Here is a 10,408-nt window from a genome sequence, read left to right as displayed (position 1 = left end):
AAAAACTAAAATAATTTTGTGATGTTCCTTGAGATAACCAAAAACTCTTTGTGATGTATCAGAACTAGGGCTATTGATGGCTGAATAACTGCTTTTTTTTTTTTTTGATTGGTGTACACCATGGAACACCTATTCAAACATCACCCATTTATTTCTAAATTCTGAGTCTTAGAGACCAGCTATGAAAAAAAAAAAAAAAAAAGATCGATAAATTGGATTATAATCCCAACATTACGTGGACAGACTCTTCCCAGTGATTTTCAGGTACCTATGCCCCGTGAGAATCAGATCAAGAAATTTTGGCTGATAATCGGCTTTTTCCATCCCAACTCCTAGTGGAGAAAGAAAGGTGTTTTTTTGTTTTGTTTTGTTTTTTTGAGGGGGCGGCGGTGGAAATGCGTAGAACCTGCAAAAGTAGGCTTATCTCTGAGACTTTCTTAAACCATATATTGGGGGATCCCCTCTGGTTAGACCTCCAAGGACAAACTAAGAAAGCCAACCTCGTCCTCTCGGCGCACATTTGTAGTGTTTTTGTCTCACGGACAATGGGTGGTCCCTGTTCTCTCTCGAAGCCCTATGTGTGTGTATGTACAGAACGGGGACTTGGCCCCGCCATCCTCTTTGAGGACAGAATTGCAAAGATCCTAAAACCACTTTCCCAATGTGGTTAACGCAACAACCACCACCACCACACAAAAAAATGAATGCCTCGCGCAAAGGCTCCGCAGTCCGGCTCGCTGCACGCGGTGGAACAAGCCGCGGGCCGGGGCGGCCGCGGGAACAATGCGGCCGGGACCTTTGTGCGCCGCCCGCTCCGCGCCCGCGCCCGCGCGCCGGCACGTACGTCGCCTCCACGTGTGGGGCCGCCGAGCGCCCGTGCGGCGCCGGAGAATATGCTGGAGCCGACCCGGGCAGCGGCGCGGCGGACAGGACGCTGGGAAGGTGGGTGTGGGCGTGCACCGCGCCGCCGGCCGCCCCGGGGAGGGAGCCCGAGCCCAGCGCGCCGCGCGGCCGGCGCCGCACAATAAAGCCCGGGGGCGGGCGGAGGCGGAGGAGGCGGCCCGGAGCGGCCGCCCGCCCGCGCACACGCCGCCATGTGAGCAGCGCCGCGTCCTCGCAGGACGGAAACTTTCCCAGCGGCGGCGGCGGCGCCCCAACTTCCCGCCCCGCCCGGGCCCGCCGCTCGGCAAGGAGACCCCGTAAGTGCGGCGGCGGGGCCTCCGCGTCCCCCCAACCCTGGCCCTGCCGGCACCCCCCGGCCGCCGCGCTTCCCGGGCCCGGCTCGCGCTCGCCGCGGTGCGGGCTGTAAACATGGCGCCCTGAAGCGCCGGGCGGCCGGGGCGGCGGGAGGCCCCGGGGAGCGCGCCCGGCCCGGCCCGGGGAAATGGGGAGGAGGGCGGCGGCGGGGCGACGCCGGGGAGGCCGGGCCCCCGGAGCCGGGGAGACGCCGTGGGGAGGGGAAGGCCGGGCGCGCGGAAGGAGGGCGGCGGGGAGAGCCGGCCGGAGGCTGGGCCCGCGGAGCCGGGGCGGAGGGCGGGGGAGAGCCGGGAGGGCGAGTCCGCGGGGGCGGAGGCGGAGGCCGGCGGCCCCTCTTCCCCGCCCCCCCGCGCCCGCGGCCCAGACCCGCGGGGAGGCGGCGGCGGCGGCGGCGCGGCCGGCGCGGAGGGGAGGGCGGCGGGCGCCGCGGCGGAGGCCTGGGCCGGAGCATAATGGTAGGAAGGCTGTGCGGCCGGTGGGGGACCGGGGCGCGGGGACCGGGGCGCGGGCGGGCGGGCGGGGGCGGCCGTGGCGTCGGCGCCGAGCTTTGTGCAGCCCGGGCCGGGCTGCAGCCTCTCCGCGCTCCGGGCGGGTGTGAGCGCCGCTCGCCCTCTCGCCAATGGGCCCGAGTCGCTCGCGGAGCTTTGTGTGCGGCGGGCCCGGGCCTGCGGGGGTCCCGCCGGCGCCCCTCCGCCTGCGGCGGGCCGGGAGGGAAGGCCCGGAGCGGGGAGACGGCGCGGGGCCTACTCGGGCGGGGAAGCCGGGGTGTCGGCTGAGCGTCGCCCGCCTGGTCCGCCCTCCTCGAGCGGCCAGGCCTTGGGGCCCGCGGCCGCGCTTTGAGGTCCTCGGGACGCGGCCCTGTGAGGGCGAGGAGGGCGGGAAGGGGCGTTTGCAGGCGCCGTTCGTGTTTTGGGAGCCACGTCCGAGGCCGGGCTGGTGGTCCCCCGAGATCTAGGCGAGGCTGGATCCGCGTCCCCCGCGGCTGGGGTCAGCGCGGCGTTCGCCGTTTTCAGGCCCTTCAGGCCCTGGGACTGCTTGCGGGGAGGGGGGGGGGCGGGGAGAGGGGGGTCACCGCTTCCAGGGGCGTCCAGAGAGCCTGTGCCGGGCGGGGGGCTCCTGGAGCGTCGCGGGGACCCAGGTTGCACGTGGACTGCCCCCCACGTCTCTCCTGGACCAGCTGTGAAGGCGCTTTGCCGTGTGGGCCTGGCCCCGGGGGTGTGCGTGGTGGTAATGAGTGTGGGCACGAACGCAGAGTCCCCGATTGTGCATGGCGCCTGGTGTTGTTAACACGTCTTGCTCGTGATGCCCGGTGTGTCCAGGGTGCCCACTATGTTGTATGCCGTGTTCGTGATACTCGGTGTGGACATGGTGCCCAGTGTGCACGTGGTACCATGGTGCCCTGTGTTATGTTTGGTGTCCGAATAGTACCTGGTGTGGGCATGTGATACCCTGTGTTACATATGGTATGTCCGTGTATACACACACACACACACACACACACACACACACACACGGACCTAGAAGGTATTATACTAAGTGAAATAAGTTAGCAGAGAAAAAAATAAATACCATACTTTTCACTTAGGTGTGAAATTTAACGAACAAAATAAATGAACAAACAAAATAAATACTCATAAATATGGAGAAGAGAACTGGCAGGACTGGCTCAGTGTGGTTTCAGCGCTTCATCCCCAGTGGGGCACATGCAGGTGGTAGCCAATCAATGATTCGCTCTCCTCCTTGATGTTTCTATATCTCTTTCTAGTGTGTCTGTGAGCTTAAAGCAGGTGCCCAGGTAGCCTGTGCAAGGACCAGTGCCTGATGGTTGGAGAGGGCCACCTGACTCTGAGGTGTCAGTACTGGGTCCTCTGGTCTGCCTCACCCAGGCGTTCTGCATCCTATAGTAGGCCCTATCCATGGAGGCAAGAGCTTGCTTGAAAATAATTTAATCTGCCCGTTGAAAGGCACAGAGTACAACATTTACTTATTTTCTTTTAAACTGAAAAGATGTAGTAGTTGTAGCATAGTAATTATGGGATGCATACATAACCTTTTGGGGATTTGGGGTCATTTATTAATTAATGGTCAGAAGTTAACCAGAGTATCAGGTAGTCTTGGTTGTACTTGAGGAATTTCAATGCTTTCTGGTTAGCAAAGTCACCTTTGATTATTTGGAATTCTAATTTGTACACAAAACAGGAGATAAAATACGAGTTTTGGCCCTGGCAGGGTGGCTCAGTTGGTTGGAGTGTCCTCCCATAAACCAAAAGGTTTTAGTTTGGGTTCCCAATTCAGGACACATATCTAAGTTCTGGGTTTGACCCCAGTCCAGGTGCTTATGGGAGGCAACCAATTGATGTTTCTCTCCCTCTCTCTCTCAAAATAATAAAATATCCTCGGATAAGGATTAAAAAGAAATACGAGTTTTGTACAGGTGTGTAACTTTTCTTGTCTTTGGCTAATTAGTGCTGGGTACAGTCATTATTTTGTTGGACTCTTCTTTATAAGATGGTCAGGTTAGAGAATAAAGGATTAGAAGATAGGGGATGTGATTATGACAGTCAATAAAATTTTTTCTTAACCCTACTGGTGATTAACAGGATTTTTATTTTTTGCATGTACTTTTTTTGTCCTAGTTTTTCATATGAAAACTGAATGTCCCTTTTACATTCTGTACTTGGGTGACTTATTTTTGCAGTTACCTGTTACAAGGTGTTTAAAAAATGCATGTAAGTGCCTCCAGCTTTACAAAGAAAAGTCAATATAAATTTAAATGTTAAAATTCAGCTCCTTAGTTCATATTAAATATTCCTAGGACATCATTACCTTGGTACTTTAGTGGATGTCATCTTGCATGTTTCTATGAATTGACATGTGTGTGTGTGAACTCTCACCCTTTTGTAACCCTATCCCCTTTTCCTTTAAGGGTTGTTCAGATAGTCTATAATAGAAATCTTTCTACCTTTGGCATGCATACCTTACCTGAGACAACTAATGAAGCTAATTAAGTATTTTAACGTTTCCAATGGAAGTATCAAATGCAGTCTAACACTACTTAGAGCCCTAAACCTCTGGCTTCAGATTTTCTTTACTTAATGTATTTTTCAGTTGAATTACACATGGAAAAACAAGCAGAATATATCTAGAAAAAAACATTAAGGAGAAAATGGATAGTCTAACTTAATAATAGTTAAAAACTTTTTACTGTTTGAAAACCTTAATTTGGACTTCACATTGAATACTTTTAGAGGGTAATTAGATTTCCCCCCCCTCCCCCCCCAATTAGAGAAGTAGCATAAGTGGAGGCTAGATGGCTTGGGTTTGAATCTCACCTCTTTTTTATTAGCAAAGTGATCTTGGACAAATTACTTAAACTTGTCATGCCTGGTGTCAGTTTCCTTGTCTGGAAAATAGTAGTAATAATACTATAGGGTTATCGACTCAAATGACTATGGACTAAATTCATTTGAGACAAATTCAGTGTTACTGAGACTTTAATGTGGAAAGGTGTGAAGCTCTGAAATTATATTATTGTCTTAATAATTTGAGTTTGTCGTAGCAAACCTCTGAATCTCTTTTTCCTTTTTAGTTATCTCAGGTTAGAAAATAAACATTTGTTATATTTCTTGGGTCTCATTTACTTGAAGCAATTTTAAGGATCTTTCTATGATTACTTTAACTTTTTAAAATTGGTAAAATGTGCATAACATAAAATTTGCCAACTTAACATTATTCAGGTGTACAGTTCAGCGATAATTAAATACATTAACATTACTGTGCAGCCATAACCACCATTCATCTCCATAATTCTGTTCATCTTATAAAACAGAAACTCCATATCCATTAAACACTTAACTCCCCATCTCCTCTCTCCAGCCCCTGGCAACTGCCTAGCATTACTTCTTAATATTTGATGAAGAATATATGTAATTGAACTACATAGTGTGAACATTCTTATTTTCACTATTGGTTTTAAAGGAATATTTTTGTCTTTTCACACATCTGTCACCCTATCTGTAACTGCTTCAGGTTGTATGTTTTATATTTGCTTGAAGCAGATGGACTTTCTAAATAAAGAAACTTCTTGGCACCTCTTCATTTGATCATTGTGGAACTAATCCATCACCAACATTTTTACTAGTACTAGGAATTTTGAGAAGTAAAAAAATAACTGATGTGAGTTGAATTTTTGCCTGTATCTCTTGCATGATAACTTTTTTGTTAATCCTCACCTGAGGATATTTTTTCCTTTGCCTTTCAGATAGTGTAAGAGGGAGTGAGGGAGGAGGAGAAAAGAGAGAGAGGGAGAAACATCCACTGGTTGCTTCCAGCACACCCCCTTACCAGGGGCAGGAGTGAACCACAAGCCAGGTATATGTGTTCTTGACCAGGAATCGAACTTGAAAACCTTCAGTGCTTGGGCTGATGGTCTTTCCACTGAACAGCACGGGCCAGGACTTAGATAACTTTACTTCCTTGCACTAGTGTTGTCAACTTTTCAAAAACAGTTTAAATCTGCTTTGGTGCAGTGATTCTGTAAAGATCACTAGTGATCTGAAGGTTCTTCACATGTCCTTCTTTGACCTTGATTTTAGAAATGTTTTGTTGTTCACAGGTTTATTATATAAAATAAGTATATGATGATAATATTCATCACATATGTTTACCATGTCTTAGTCACTGCAAATTTCTTTGCAAACCCTGTCCCACATGATCATCTTAAAACATGGCAATCTTTTTTTTAATTATGGAAGGTTTCACCTCCTCATAAAACACCCCCTTCTAGCACACACACACTCTAATGAGAAGTGAATGAACTAGGAGTTCTGTGAGAGAATGTGATTCATATAACAGAATCCCCGTAACAAGAAGTGAAATGATAAAAATGAAGATATCCAGTAGTATAGTCTGAATGATAGTCTTAACTAATATTTTAAACATATCTACTGCCTTAAAGAAAGATCTTTTTGCTTGCTATTATTGATTTTTTTCCACTTAGAAACTCCTAATTTATTTAGTTTCTATTGTGAAATTACAGTACAGTGTTTAATATCAAAATTACTTAGAAATACCATAAATAATCTGTAAAATAAAAATATTTGTGTATCCATTATGTGTTTAGTAGGGAAATTTCTAAATAATTCAGTTTTATAAACTATGATTTATATGGATCTGGTAACTATACAGTTAGTTGATCTTCATTCTATTTTTTGGGGTATGTTTTCTGTTCAATAAATGGCTAAGTGTTTGCCTGACTTTATGTGAAATTAAAGAAAAATGACAACGGCAATGGAATACTGTTATATGAGCATTTATAAGGGATCATATTGATTCATGTCTGTCTATTCAGTGATGAGAAGTTCCCATTATGTGCTGGTATACATTAGTTGGAAAATGTTCCTGAAAATGTGTACAGTTTTTTAATTTTTGTGTGTGAACTAAGTAATATTTAAATACTAGAGGCCCAGTGCATGAAACTTGTGCACTTGGCAGGGGCTGGTCCCTCAGTTGGACATCCTTAGTGCTGCCGCAGAGGCAGGAGAGGCTTCTGGCTGAGTGGTCACCCCCCCCCCCCCCCCCCCCCGTGGGAGTGCACTGACCACTAGGGGGAAGCTCCTGCGTCTAACCCCTGGTGGTTAGTGTGCGTCATAGCGACCGGTCATTCTGCCATTTAGTCAGTTTGCATATTACCCTTTTATTATATAGGATAATAGGTAAACTAGTTTTGTTTTAAATACTTTTAAATATATTTTATTGATTTTGTATAGAGAGGAAGGGAGAGAGATAGAGAGAAACATCGAGAGAGAGTCATCGACCAGCTGCCTCTTGCACATCCCCTACTGGGGATATGCCCGCAACCAAGGTACATGCCCTTGACCGGAATTGAACCCGGGACCTTTCAGTCTCCAAGCCTACGCTCTATCCATTGAGCCAAACCGGTTTCGGCTGTTTTAAATACTATAAAGTTGAAGTTACTTCATAATTGATCCAATTCATAAGATCACTTTAAAATGTTATATTTTTACAATGGGTAGAATATGTTTTAAGATCTTATTCATTTATTAAACAGTTATTTATTTTTAATATATTTTATTGAATTTTACAGAGCGGAAGGGTGAGTGATGAGAGCTAGAAACATTGATGAGAGAGAATCATTGATCAGCTGCCTCCTGCATGCCCCACATAAGGGATCGAACCCACAACCCTGCATATGCCCTGACCTGGAGTCTAACTGTGATTTTAGGCAACGATGCTCAACCACTGGCTTATAGGCAACGATGCTCAACCACTGAGCCACATCGGCTGGGCTGGATCTTATTCTTTTAAATAAATACTTTGGGGTTCTAGCTTATACATTAGAAACCAAGAGTGACCTGATGTGCCATTAGTACAACTCTCTCAATCATGACTGAGCTTCTGAATTACTATTTTTCCCTTAATAAAAACATTAAATCAGAATCTCTGGAGATGGGTGTGGGCTCTTTTTTAAAATCACAAAAGTTTTTTTCAACTTGTGAGTTTCAAAATCTTATTTTATTTTATTGATTTTTTTCAAAAATTTTTAAGGTAGATTGTGGTATGTATGCCTTCTTTAAAATATTCCTTTTTTAAATGACTTATAAAAAAATGATGTACCCTCTGATCTTTTGTTCTATGTCTTTTAAGGATAATATTGCAGAAATGAGTTTGGCTCAGTGGATAGAGCGTTGGCCTTCGGACTGAAGGGTCCCAGGTTCGATACCGGTCAAGGGCATGTACATTTGTTGTGGGCACATCCCCAGTAGGGGGTGTGCAAGAGGCAGCTGATCAATGATTCTCTTTCATCAATGTTTCTAACTCTGTTCCTCTCTCTTCCTCTCTGTAAAAAATCAATAAAATATATTTTAAAGAATATCGAAGTTTCTTTTTTTCTTTTTTCTTATTACTTTTAAAGATATATTTTTATTGATTTCAGAGAGAGAGGAGGAGAGAGAGGAAACATCAATGATGAGAATCATTGGTCGGCTGCCTCCTGCACACCCCATACTGAGGATGGAGCCCATAACCCAGACATTTGCCCTTGACTGGAATCGAACCCATGACCCTTAAGTCTGCAGGCTGATCTGAAAAATAAATGCTTCCTAGGGGAAAACCTTGAGTCTTTTTTAGTTTCTCTAAAATGCTCCTATATTGTAGTTCTACTGGTCTTGGAAGGTAGATATCAAAGGTAGGGTTGTTTGGGGTTTCCTGATAGTCCTACATCAGGTCTGAAGAGAATGATATTCAGGAGATAAACTGCCACTCAGTTCCATTGTCTGGGCTTTTCCGTAATTTGAGCAGTGGCCTAAAGTTCCTGCTGGTGTTGGAGTAAGCTTTCGATGCTGACAGGTATCAGAACTTGGATGTCTTTCCCTATACCAGTGGTCGGCGAACTCATTAGTCAACAGAGCCAAATATCAACAGTACAACGATTGAAATTTCTTTTTAGAGCCGAAAACCAACTTCTGCGCATGGGCCACGAAGTTTCAATTGCACTGTACATGTGTGCCTGTATGTGTGCGCCCGCACGTAGTATTTTTGTGGAAGAGCCACACTCAAGGGCCAAAGAGCCGCATGTAGCTTGTGAGCCACAATTTGCTAACCACTGCCCTAGACAGTCATGCCAACCATCGTGGGTTGTGTCTGCAGGCAGGGTTGAGACCACATGCAAAGTTTTTTCAGGCCCTTACCAGTCTGGCTAACCCTGGCCTTTGTCTGGATTTCAGGTGATCCTTGGTATTCCTCCAGATTGAGGGTGTCATTTCCACTTTCAGGTTGTTCCCCAGAGACATGAGTATTGCAGGGACAGATTCAGTGTCTGAGCTGAGTACCAGAAGAGTTTGAGGGAAGAAGCCCTGTCACTTTGATGACCAATGTCTACACCTTTCCATGCTGAGCCATCAGAGTGGTTCCGTATACCTGTGGAGTGCCTGATAATGACCATGGTTTCTCTTCATCTCTGATGCAGTGTCCATCAGTTTTACATAGCAGATGGGATGTCAAGGAGGAGGGAGAGACTCGGAGGCCTCAGCTGGACTCTCTAACAAGGTCTCAGCCGTATTTTATTTGCTTTTCTGAGCATATGGCACAGGCCATCCACAGCTGATTTCCAATTGATGTCAGTCTTTATACTGTTCTTCCTAGTTATACTCAGGTGATTTTATCTGTTTTTAAATTGTGTTAAGTCAGATTTTTTTCTCAGTTTTAAGTTACCAGATACATTCAAGAATTACATTAATTAGTGCTGTTAGGGTTGCATTTTAAATAGAATATTTTGTAAATTTTTACCTTGAGGAATAGAGTGGAAATGTTAAAAGGTTTGCTATTATGAGTCAGTATTTTTTTTAATAATATATGTTTTTTATTAAATTATTGTTTTTGTACATGTACCAATGATGAGTCAGTATTTGTTCTTAACTAGAGGTACAATTTCATAGAATAATCCTGAATATCATAATAGGGAGGGAAGAGGATCTGAAGTCTGATTCATAGAACTTAAAAGTTTAGGGTGTACAGAACTGGCCACTAGTCTCTGCTCTTAGTCTCCTCAATTCAGGAGGCTACAGGCTTTGTCAGGCTCTTCCTGCACTGCGGCCTGGAAGTTGCTACTAGGTAGTAAGATATAATTGTAAACCTCTCTTCATGCACTCTCCCCCTTCCCTCCCAATGGATTTTTAATTCTGTCATTCGTGATATACTGGTATATATTTTAAGAATTGATTTTGAGAGAGAGAGAGAAACATTAATGTGAGTGTGGAACATCAGTTAGCTGTCTCCTGCACACCCTCTATGGGGGGTTGAGCCCCCAACCTGGGCATTTTCTCTGACTGGGAATTAGACCAGCAACCTTCCTGTGCACAGGACAGTGCCCAGCCAGCTAAGTCACACCAGCTAGGTCTCATAATATTTTGAATGGTTCAGTCTAACTTTTTAGTCTTATTTCCTGTTTCCCTAGGTAAAAATTTTGTTTTAGCCAGTCATTCTGTTTATTCTTCTAATAAGTGGCTTTTAAAATACATAAATAGTACTGATTGTATAAATATTATAAGTTTTTAAATATGTATTTTTATTGATTTCAGATGGGAAGGGAGAGGGAGAAGATAGAAACGTCAATGATGAGAGAGAATCATTG

General features: G+C 45.6%; 1 protein-coding gene across 15 annotated transcripts in view; it reads left to right on the top strand.

Moving 5' to 3' along the window:
* The first annotated feature begins 828 nt into the window (after positions 1 to 828).
* Positions 829 to 10,408, top strand: part of ZMYND11 (zinc finger MYND-type containing 11) — a 106,049-nt gene continuing 96,469 nt past the window's right edge. For 4 of the 15 annotated variants that reach the window (XM_084872487.1, XM_084872503.1, XM_084872499.1 and 1 more), the window contains exon 1: positions 967 to 1,199. The gene's annotated coding sequence lies outside the window, so the exon portion shown is untranslated. Of the gene's footprint in view, positions 943 to 966; positions 1,200 to 1,555; positions 1,713 to 10,408 lie in introns of those variants that run through there. The other 11 variants (XM_084872496.1, XM_084872488.1, XM_084872492.1 and 8 more) reach the window with 5 other exon arrangements.

This window comes from Pipistrellus hanaki (genome assembly GCF_964339955.1).
Source record: "Pipistrellus hanaki genome assembly, chromosome: 1".
NCBI classification, from domain to species: Eukaryota; Metazoa; Chordata; class Mammalia; order Chiroptera; family Vespertilionidae; genus Pipistrellus; species Pipistrellus hanaki.
The sequence above is the reverse complement of the archived record's forward strand: the minus strand, read 5'-3'. Positions and strand labels throughout refer to the sequence as shown.